At 38.8% G+C, this 12,155-nt stretch overlaps 1 protein-coding gene across 10 annotated transcripts in view; it reads right to left on the reverse strand.

Moving 5' to 3' along the window:
• SGMS2 (sphingomyelin synthase 2) overlaps window positions 1-12,155 on the reverse strand; it is a 90,710-nt gene that overhangs the window by 41,996 nt on the left and 36,559 nt on the right. Inside the window, exon 1 of one of the 10 annotated variants that reach the window (XM_036343793.1) lies at window positions 1,805-3,330. The exons of the other annotated variants lie outside the window; for them this stretch is intronic. The gene's annotated coding sequence lies outside the window, so the exon portion shown is untranslated. Of the gene's footprint in view, window positions 1-1,804; window positions 3,331-12,155 lie in introns of those variants that run through there. 10 annotated transcript variants of the gene reach the window in all.

Here is a 12,155-nt window from a genome sequence, read left to right on the forward strand (position 1 = left end):
AACTACTCTATGCCTTTTAATTGGAGTATTTAATCCATTTACACTTAAGGTTATTATTTATAGGTACTTATTTGTTGGCATTCTTACTCTTTATGCCTGTGTACTTCTCTTTCTCTCTATTTCTTCAAAGAGATAGAGAAAGATATAAACAAGTGGAAGAAACTAATGCGTCCACAGATTGGTAGAATCAACATCATTAAAATGTCCATACTCTCCAAAGCAATCTATACATTCAATGCAATCCCAATGTCATATTTCACAGATCTAGAACAAACACTCCAAAAATTTATATGGAACCAAAAAGATACCTAATAGCTGCAGCAATCTTGAGAAAGAAGAACAAAGTTGGAGGGATCACCATACCAGATAACAAGTTATACTACAAAGCAACTGTATCAAAACAGCCTGGTACTGGCACAAGAACAAGCATATAAATCAATGGGAGAGAACAGAGACCCCAGAAATTAACACAAGCCATTATGTTCAATTAATATTGACAAAGACAAGAGCATACAATGGAGTCAAGGCAGTCTTGTCAATAAATGCTGTTGGGAAAACTGGACAGGTACATGCAAAAAAATTAAACTAGACCATAAATTTACATCATACACAAGAATAAACTCAAAATGGGTAAAAAGACCTAAATATAAGTTGTGAAACCATAAACATCTTAGAAGAAACCATCTCGGACATCTCTCATAGCAATATGTTTACTGATACATCTCCTAGGGCAGAGGAAACTAAAGAGAAAATAAACAAATGGGACTACATCAAAATAACAAGCTTATGCAGAGCAAAAGAAACCATCAACAAAGTGAAAAGAGAGCCCACTGCATGGGAGAATATATTGGCCAATGATACATCCGATAAGGGGTTAATTTTCAAAAATATATAAGGTACTCATACAATTTAACAAAAGAAAGACAAACAATCCAATTTAAAAATGGGCAAAAGACCTAAACAGACACTTCTCCAAAGTGGATATACAGAAGGCTGAGAGACATATGAAAAAATGCTCTAAGCTACTAATCACTCAAGGGATGTAAATTAAAATGACAATGAGGTATCATCTTGCACCTGTCAGAATGGCTATCATCAAAAATTCAACAAAAGACAAGTGTTGGTGCGGATGTGGAAAAAAGGGTGGGAATGCAGACTGGTGCAGCCACTGTGGAAAACAGTATGGAGTTTCCTCAAAAAATAAAAAATGGAACTCCCATGTGACCCAGTAATCCCACTTCTAGGAATATATCCCAAGAAACCTGAAACACCAAACAGAAAGAATATATGCACCCCTATGTTCACAATAGCACAATTTACAATAGCTAAGATTTGGAAACAGTCTAAGTGCCCATCAGCAGATGAGTGGATTAAAAAAACTGTGGTACATTTACACAATGGAATACTACACAGCAGTAAAAAAGAAGGAATTCTTACTATTTGCAACAGCATGGATGGACCTGGAGAGTATTACACTTAGTGAAATAAGCCAGTCAGAGAAAGGTTAAGTATCATATGATCTCACTCATATATGGAATCTACTGAACAAAATAAACTGATGAACAAAATAGATCCAGAGACGCAGAACCATGAACAGGTTGATGAATCTCAGAGAGAAGGTAGGGGTGACTACCAGGGAACTTATATGCATAGTCCATGGACACAGACAACAGTGTGGCGAAGGCTTGGGAGGGGCGGCTGCAGGGAAGAGGGGGTAAATGGGGAAAAACAACAACAACAAAACCCAAAGCAGACATCTGTAATACTTTCAACAAGAAAGATAAATTTTTTAAAAAGAACCAACCTTGGGGACCAGTAGATTCGCACAGCCAGAGTGCCCCTGCTGCTTCCTCCGGACACACAGTAAAAACATTCTGAGCCACCTAGGAACACCTGGCATTTCCTTTATAGCTGTGACTCCCCGTCTGTGTCAACTCACCTCCTCCAGCTTTTCCATTTATGTTCACTTTCAGATGGGGGGGTGGGGTGGCGGGAGGAATGCTCAAGAGAAATAGAACAAGAACAAGAGCAGGGTATGTTTGACCTGAGGGGTTTGTCTTTCCCTGTGTTGTGATAAGAAATCCATTACAGTGAAAACCAACCACGTGGACATGTCTCCAGGCCCCATCTTGCTTCAACTAGAAGAGCTCTACTTTGCTTTCTATTTTTACCCAAAATCTCAGTTGAAATCTGGGTTCCATGGCCAAAAAGTTTAAAAACAAATGATGTCAATGCAAGGCCCTGGAGCGGAAGTTAACAGGCCACCATCCTTATCTATATTTGGCCACAGAGAAGCCATGACTAACCCTGGGCGGGTCATTTAGCAACCTCAGGTTTCGGTTTTCTAATACATTTTGCCATATTCAAATATATACAGGGTAGGGCCAAGTAGGTTTACAGTTGTGAGTACATGAAACACAGAGTTTATTCTTATTTATTAATTATTGTGTTATTTTCCATATGAACAACTGTAAACCTACATGTGCCCCACCCTGTACATGCATATAATTCTATAAAAAGAAAGCAAAGATATGTTAGTGATCTCACCAAAGACAGTTAAAGAAAGCAAATAAAAATCCCATTTCTCACAGAAATAAAAGAATTAGGGTGAGGTATCTTATTGATGAGTGTACAAGAACCATCAGAAGTTATAGGTATTTCCTCTTAGTGCTCAAAATACTACCATGTGATTGGTCCTAGGATGTGAGAAATCGATTCCCTCAAAGATTTAAAAATTTGGGGTATTTTAATTTAGCCTGATGTAGATAATTGATGGGTAACAGCTCCATATGGGTTTATTAAGACACAGGCTCTAACCCTGACTTTATCACTTGATGTAAATTAAAGCAATCTGTATATTATATTGTGAGCCAATACCCAAAGTCAAACCTTCTTCCATCACCATATATTTATCATAGAATTGCACACGTGAAACCTATATAATCTTATTAACCATTGTCACCCCAATAAATTTAATTTTTTTAAAAAGGGGGAAAAAAGTAAAACAATCTCCTTTGACCTCAGTTTCTTCCGCCTTTCTCACAATTCTCAAATAAGGGACTATGTTAAATGATTGTTCATTTGCATATTACAATAAGAAAACATGGTTTATCTTATACCTTTATTTCTCATGGTCAGAAATGACTTTGTGGAATAGGTCACATGAAAAGGGAAATAAATTCATGGGAGAATCATCCATTAGGTTCCATTCACTAGTTAGGCATCTGAATGGAGTAGACTATTACATGGAATCTGATTCAGAACCTCCTTTCCACCAGGACTGAGTCAATTAAATAACATTATAATGAATAGCTCCTGATCTCAGGCTTAAAACAAAGAGAGAAAGAAAGAGATAGAGAAAGATTAAAACTAAAAAAAAAAAAATTTAATAAGGTGGAAGGTGAAAGGTCATATCTCCTAGAATAAGAGATAGCTAATTAGATGCAAGGTAACTGATGGAAAATTACTGGGTGAGCTCAGAGGCCAATACCAAAGGCTATAAAAGAATAAAGTATTATGTTTTATTATACCAATTGACCATTATATAATGCAGATTCAAAATTAGATAATAATATGATACAGATTAGTTTAAACATAAGCTATATTTAAAATACTTGGTGTTTAGAAAGGTCTTTCCTGAAATATTTAACATTGAAAAAAATTTCCCAAATGATCTGAAATTTTGTATCTTGATTTAGAGTTCATCTGTTCTGCTAGCGTTAATGTTTCAAGGCAGACAATTTACACTATCGAACAAGACTAGATGTCTCTGGTAATGGATCAGCAAGCCTACATTTAAATTTATTTATTTTTTCTGTGTAACAGGCTATTCCAGGTTTAATCCCAGACATGACACACACTCCTGAGCTAAATAACTTCTGAAAAGCAGCTGGTCATATGTTAGAACTCTGAAGCATTATTTATGGTTTCTTCCATTTGTGAACAGAATTTGTCTGTTCATTATGACTAATGATTAATACAGCTTTTCATCAAGTACAATAAAGATTTCCAATGAAAAACTGAGAATCTAAATTAATAGAAAACTCTAGGTTCTCTATAAAACAAACCAAACTTGAAAGCATTTTTCCTAAAGTGACATTCTAAACTCATAGGAAAGTTATTCAAAGTATAAGACTGCATATAAAGCACGGATTCTACCTTCAATGCCAAATTCAGTGAAGCACTATGTATTGTGGCTTCAAGGAATGTCAGAAAATTTTACAGTTCAAGTTTTTTTCTTAATTTTACAGAGATCCAAAAGTTAACCTAGGCCATGAGGCTATGATTTTGGCCATAAAGAAATCTCAATAGTTATTGAATAAGATGGTATCAGGTACTTATTTTTTACCACTGACCAGGGCTTTTAATCATTTTGAAATTAACTGTAGTACACAATGATGAAAACCTTTGGAGAGGTTTCTTAAATGATGCTATAATGATAATTTCTAAATTACAGTTCTCAAAGTCATAAAAGAATAGACAAATCATTTAAAAGTTCTTACCTATCTTTGGGTTTTCCTTCATTCCCTCACAGTTCTGCCCCCACCACTTAGGGAGTTATCTAGAGGCAAGAGGATATGAGGCCACTGCCCCGGTGCTTCTGAGAAGAGACTGGTCTTCCCAAATACTAACATGTTAATGCTAACATGTTAATACTAACATGTAAATACTAACATGTTAATACGCACAACCCCTTTATGGGGTAGGTACCCTTATCACCACCATTTGAGTTATGAGGAAGTGAAACTTAGAAATTCAAGTCCAGAGTTCACGTTCTTAGCTACTATGCTGATTGATTTTCCAAGATTCTGGTCTACTTTACAATTAGAAATGTACTAATTTTTTTCCTACTAAGAGCAATGAATTTCTCTTCCCCATGAGTCCTTCTGGGGAGAGATTCCAGCCTGCCCCCTCCCTCCAACCTTCCTCCCCACAGTTACCACGCAGGTTATAGTCTCAGTTCGCCCTTCCTTCCAAACATTAGCCAGCCCCACCTGCTAACACATGGTTACCAGTTCTGGCTCATCTGATGCCTTCAGTGGCTGAGAGGATGTTGATCCCACCTTCCAGTGACTTATAAGAGGAGCATTTCCTGGAAATATTGCAGGTGGACATTTCACTGTAATGAGATGTTCAGTGTCTGAATCAATCCTGTTGCCTAGAAACCTGTTCGTGTTTGGCAGGAGGAAGGTGACTAAGGCACAGGTACAGTCAGACCTCAAGCAGATACTTATTCAGCATGACCTGCTCCCAGCCCCTTGACGGTTGATTTCATGCTTAACCTTGACACTGTTGCTTCCCATATCACTCACTGTTAAGAGAGACTCCTTCCTTTCTTTTCAAGACGGGGAAATTCAAAAGGCACTTTAGCTGAAATATACGCTATATTGTTGTACTGACTGAATTCTGAAGAAAAGCTTTAAGACAAAAGATCATTACTTGACTCTTACATATGAAGAGAACTAAAATTATGTGGTGTCATAGAAGTAACCTGCCATCCCTATAAAACTCGGCTCTCTCTCATAAATTCAGTTAACCCTTTGCGGTCGTATTAAATTTGGACATGGGTGTTGTACTGGTCGGAATTAATTTCCATTGAAAGAGCAGTGATACATAACATGCAAGATTATGAAGGATAAACAAGATTTATTAATTCTTTTTTGAACATTAGATGTATGTTTAGACAATAATGTGTTTCAATAACATGTTTTTATGTAAAAATTGTATTTTATATTTCTCCATTGTGTGGTATCTTTGAAAGCAGTCTCCAATATGCAGTCCTGGTTTTCGACTACATGTATCGCAAAAATAATTAGTTTGGTGTCTTCCACCCCTAATCTTTCTGTTCGAACATACAGAGCAATCTTTACTTTTCACACCTTCACAGAGCCGCAATATATGCAGTTTCCCATTAAGCCTTTCATCTTTATCTGAGGCCGATGGTTTTCCTGCCAAAATAAAACTCTTCATCGTTACTTTCAGATTTGCAGTACACTTCTTTCGGTAACTTTCTTTTTGCCATTTTGGAGTATTATTTTGAAATATCTTAACAAGCGAGAATGCCTAATTACAGTTAAACATAATTTGTAAAGCTTTATTTGAAATTCTGCGAAGTATCTCAAAGCTTGTCGATTTCTTCACTCTCAAAAGGCGACTGACTCGCCACGGTGTTTTGCATGGCGAGTGTGGAACGACCGTGTTTGTTTATATTGAGTTTCGATATCTCCGATTTGTTGGGGCAATGTTTTGGTTCATGACAAGGTCGCTTAGACATTTAAGAGCTTTCAGAGAAATTATGAACTGATACATGAATGAATAGAGTTAAGATTCGTACAGTTCCTTGCTGTGGTGGCTGAGAGCAGACATACGACCGGAATGGTAAAAAAGCTTTGGTGGCTGAGAGTAGACAAACGACCCCAAAGGGTTAATATACTACATTCTCAAACAGCACTGAGTCACTACTTTTGACCTCAAGTCAAGAAAGAATGTTTTCAGGCAACTAGAGGGCTGACTCATGTGGCAGGCCACATTCAGGCCAGAAAAACTGTTATACACATACCTGCCTTTGCCGGAGTCCATTCATTGTCTTCACTAGCTGAGTTTAGACAGAGACCCCCCCAAAAGCTAGTAACCTTTGAAGTCCTAGCAAAGGTCAGGACTGTGCACCACCCAGTTAATCTAGGAACCACCCAGTTAATTTAGGTAATGGTAGTTGAAGCATCATCCCCACCTTAGTTCACTTAATTCCTTAGATACTTGTGTAGATCCTTGTTGATTATTGTTGATCAGATACTCTGCCTATTCCTGGAAATGGTCTACTGATGAGCTAATCAGATACTCTGTCTACTCCTGGAAATTGTCTGCTGATCTGTGTGTCATTGAAATCTCCTTACCTAAGGCTACTCCAAGCTCAACAAAAGACTGGAGCGGCCTGAGCATCGGTGGAAGTCCTTCTGGACTTGCCCGCCTGGTCCCCCAATATTTCCAAATTATCTCATGTCATTTTTCTCTCATTTGTGTGCGGCTCCTCTTTCAGATACCGAACCCTAATAAGGAAACACTCAACATGTCTCTCTCTTTCTCTTTTTTATTTGAGGGTGGGGAATAACAAGAAGTAATTGATGACCACATCTAAGTAGCTTCAGAATGGAGGGGTTTCACAATCAAATACCATAATATATATAAACATATTGCAGTTGGTCAAAGGTCATTTACCAACTTTTATTTTAAAACTTAAATTAGCATGCACACCTAAGTCACTCTAGAAGCCAAAAAAATCTAAAATAAAACACTCTAGAATAATAAAAAAAAAATGGCTCACATTCCATATAAATTCTCCACCAGTTATTGCTACTCCCCTAACAGTTTGGGGCTCCACTATTTTTCTTAGTCATTTCTATGCATTAAATATTCAAAGAAGGAAAAGTGGTTTAAACAAAAGCGAGCACATACACACATAGCAGATACTGGAGTTTTCTTTCTCTTTGTCCTCCTTTTCACCCATGCCTGCTAAAGACAAAATGTAAGAACTAAGGGTGTGCCTAAATGATACCTTATCTTAGTGGGAAAGTACTATATCCCAAATTTATGTAATACTTATAGACTGAAGGATACAAAGTAATTTAGAACACGTTTTTCTTCCCCTCACCAAACACTATCCATCCTAACACAAGGGTTCCAGTATGCCTGTATTAAATACTATTAAAAGTCTAATAGATGGACACTTCCAGTCAAGATGGTGGAGTAGGTCAATGCCGTACTCACCTCTTCCCATGACCACATCAAAATTATAACTAAACTATGAACAATCATCAGAGAATCACCTGAACTTCTGTTACAGAAGTTCTGTAACTAAAAATATATAGAAGCAGCAGCATTGAGACTTGTAGGAGGGGCACTGGTAGGATAGGAGGCGACATGGAACACCAGTGTGTGGTGGTTAAAAATCGGGAGGGGGGCTGCAGAGGTCCTCCTCAAAGGAGCAAGGAGTCCCAGACCCATACCAGGCTCTTCAGCCCAGGGTTTCAGTGCCAGGAAGAGAAGTCCCCAGTGGAGATTGTGGTTTAGTGCAGTGGTTGGCAAACTCATTAGTCAACAGAGCCAAATATCAACAGTACAACGATTGAAATTTCTTTTGAGAGCCAAATTTTTTAAACTTAAACTATATAGGTAGGTACATTGTTATTAACTTAATTAGGGTACTCCTAAGGCTTAGGAAGAGCCACACTCAAGGGGCCAAAGAGCCACATGTGGCTCGAGAGCCGCAGTTTGCCGACCACAGGTTTAGTGAGACAAAGGGCTGATGGAGTCCCAGGTGTTCCTCTTAAAGGGCCCATGCACGGACTAACTCGCTGAGAGACTCACTCCCTCTGAGCTCCAGCACTGGGGCAGTAGCTTGAAAAATCTCAGGGACATACGAAAAGGAGCTCAATTGTCCGACATCAGGGCAAAGGCTGGAGGGGCAGCTTTCTCCCAGACAGAAGTGCTGGCACAGGCCATTGTTCCTTTGCTCAGTCCTCTCCCCACTGAGTTAGCAGGCAACATATCTGAGTCTCTATCAACCCGACTAATACTGTTCACCCCACCATGCTGATTCCCTGGGATCCCAGGCCCATCCAAGTTGTGGGCCTACACAAAGTTTTTCCAGTGGCTTTTCCATATCAATGACCAGTCTTGGTTCATTAGGAAACATAAAAAAGAACCAACCAGAAATGAAGAATATATTAATTGAAATGAAGAACACATGACAGGGAGTCAACAGTAAAACAGCTGAAACAGAGGATCAAATCAGCAGTTTGGAAGATAAGGAAGCAGAAAACATCCAATATGAACAACAGAAAGAAAAAAATCCAAAAAAATAAGGATAGCTTAAGGAGCCTCAGGGACAACTTCAAGTGAACCAACATGTGCATCATGGAGGAAGGAGAAGACATAGAGCAAGAAATTGAAAAACAACCTGAAAAAAATAATGATGGAAAATTACCAAAGCTGGTAGAGGAAATAGACATACAAGTCCAGGAAGAACAGAGAATCCAAACTGAGAGGAATCCATAGAGGCACACATCAAGAGGCCCACATCATAATTAAAAAGCCAAAAGTTAAAGAAAAAGATAGGATCTTAAAAACAGCAAGAGAAAAGCAGTTAGTTACCTACTAGAAAGCTCCCATAAGACTGTCAGCTGATTTCTCAACAGAAACTTTGCAGGTGAGAAAGGACTGGCAAGAAACACTCAAAGTGACGAAAAGCAAGGACCTACAATCAAGATTACTCTACCCAGCAAAGCTATCATTTAGAATCAAAGGACAGAACAAGTCTTCCCAGACAAGAAAAAGCACGGCCTGAGGTCCCCTGGCCCAGCTCTGGGGTGGAGGCATGGCCTGAGGTCTCCCAGCCAGACACTGGGGCGGGGGGCGTGGCCTGAGGTCCCCTGACCCGGTGCCAGGGCAGGGGGCATGGCCTAAGGTCTCCCAGCCTGGTGCCAGGAGGGGAGTGTGACCTGAGGTCCTTTACCCAGGCCAGGTGTCATGCAGCATCAGGTCCCTGCTATTTGGTCATGGCATTACGGTGTCCTGGCTAATTTGCATATTCCTCTATTTTCTATATATAGATAGCTAAGATATGGAAGCAACCTAAGTATTCATCAATAGATGAATAGGTAAAGAAGAACTGGTACATATATACAATGGAATATGACTTAGCCTTAAAAAAGAATGAAACCTTGTCATCTGCAACAACATGAATGGACCTAGAGCATATTATGCTAAGTGAAATAAGTCAAAGACATAACATATGATTTTACTTATATGTGGAATCTAAGAAACAAAATAAATGAATGAACAAAACTGAAACAGGCTCAGAGATACAGAGAACAAACTGATGGTTGCCGGGTAGCATGTTGTTGGGAGGATGGGTGAAAAGGGGAAGGGATTATGAGGTACAAATTGGTAGTTACAAAATAGTCATGGGGATGTTATGTACAACACTGGGAAAACATTCAATGATATTTAATAACAATGTTTAGTGTCAGACGGGTACTAGATTTACCAGGGTGATCAATTTGTAAGTTATGTAAATGTTTAATCACTATGTTGTCCACCTGAAACTAATAAAATATTATATGTCAACTGTAATTGAAAAAAATAAAAATTATTTTTTATTTATTTTGTTGTCGTTAATCCTCACCTAAGGATTTTTTTCCATTGCTCTTTCAGAGAGAGTGGAAAAGAAGAAAGGAGGGAGGGAGGAAGGAAGGGAGAGGGGGAGAGAGGGAGGGAGAGAGAGGGAGAAACATCGATTTGAGAGAGACACATAGATTAGTTGCTTCCCGTACGTGCCATGACTGGGGGTGGGGAGTGAACTGGCAATCCAAATGCATGCCCTTGACCAGGAAACGAACCCATGACCCTTTGTTGTTCAGGCTAATGCTCTAATACAGGCGTCCTCAAACTTTTTAAACAGGGGGCCAGTTCACTGTCCCTCAGACTGTTGGAGGGCCGGACTATAGTTTAAAAAAAACTATGAACAAATTCCTATGCACACTGCACATATCTTATTTTGAAGTAAAAAAACAAAATGGGAACAAGTACAATATTTGTATTTGCATGTGGCCCGCGGGCCGTAGTTTGAGGACCCCTGCTCTAATAGATTATATAATTTTACTTTGTCCGTGACAGCTACAAAAAGGGTATGTATATAAGTTTACCTAGCAAAGATTTTCATCTTCAACTAATATGTTAAAGCTTTATTGTCTTCAAAATGTTTTCTTTTTGAAAGGCATGTCATGGGGGGTGGGGGAAATATTCCCATGTCTATAAAAATCCTGAAATCTAGCCTTAGCCGGCTTGGCTCAGTGAACAGAGCACCTGCCTGGGAACTGAGGGTTGCAGGTTCGATTCTGGTCAAGGGCATATGACTGGGTTGCAGGCTTGATCCCCAGTAGGGGGCATGCAGGAAGCAGCCAATCAATGATTCTCTTTCATCATTGATGTTTCTATCTCTTTCTCCCTCTCCCTTCCTCTCTGAAATCAAAAAATAAATAAAAATCCTGAAATACACCAAATTCTATAATAGCTTTAAGAAAGGGGTATTCTGATTTTTAGAACTGGCTTATTATTGGTTACCATTAGAATTGGCAAGTAATATGGGATCAATTGTTCTCCAAAATATTTTAAAGTCTTTCACCGTGTCTAAAGATGGTTCTCCCAATTTGGGGTTCATGGCTGATAAGTGCATCTGCTTCATTCAATCTTGTGAAATGTTTGGGCTTGTGCATGTAACTGGGGATAGAAAACTTTGCTTTTCAGATTTTCAAAATAGAGTTTAGCCTTGGGGAATGAAACTGCCAGCAGAAAGCTTAGTTATTAGGTTCATGAATCTGTTGCTGGCTACCTGCATAATGCAAGTGTCAATAACAAAAGAACATTTGTTCCCATGCTCTATTAAAGCTTTCTGACAATTACATAGAAGTAACGCCTCCTCTGTGGTAGCCAGCACAGTTTCCTGCATTTGTGTACTCTGAGAGCTGAATTACCAGGAATTCTGTCTCATCTTTTGAAACCTTATTTAACCTTCATTTAGATATCTGAACGTCTGCTATGGCCAGGTGAACCAGACAGACCTTGTCCTTGCCTTCGCAGAGATGGAAGTCTAGTTGGGGAAATAGTAGTAACACAAAGAAAAACCTGAGAGCATGAAGAACCAGTGTTCGGGATCACAATGAGCATTTTAAACCGCCTAAACAGAAACACTTCTCTTTAGATGCCATCTAATTTCTTTAGGGAAAGCAGCTTAAATGAATAAATCTTTATGTTTAACATGTTTGTCAGTTTTCTATTTGAGCATTTAAAAATTTAAATGAGGTATTAATACACAATTATACAAAATAAAACTGTTTCAAAATCTTTGGGCTTGTGTCCTATCTATATATATAATCTATATATATAAAAGGCTAATATGCTAAGTGTCTGTCTGGGTAATAACATCACGTAGCAACACCTGGCTTCCTCTCCTTAGTGACAACTAGCCTCCTTGCAGTTTCTTCAGCCCAGGAACATGACCTGCTTTATAGCCAGGTCAAACATTTCACACTTTAACCAAATGTCTGTGAAGCATTTTTCCCTGCCTCATCTCATTTGATCCTCACAGAAGTGCTGGA

The sequence above is a fragment of the Myotis myotis genome, unplaced genomic scaffold, assembly GCF_014108235.1.
Source record: "Myotis myotis isolate mMyoMyo1 unplaced genomic scaffold, mMyoMyo1.p scaffold_m19_p_1, whole genome shotgun sequence".
NCBI classification, from domain to species: domain Eukaryota; kingdom Metazoa; phylum Chordata; class Mammalia; order Chiroptera; family Vespertilionidae; genus Myotis; species Myotis myotis.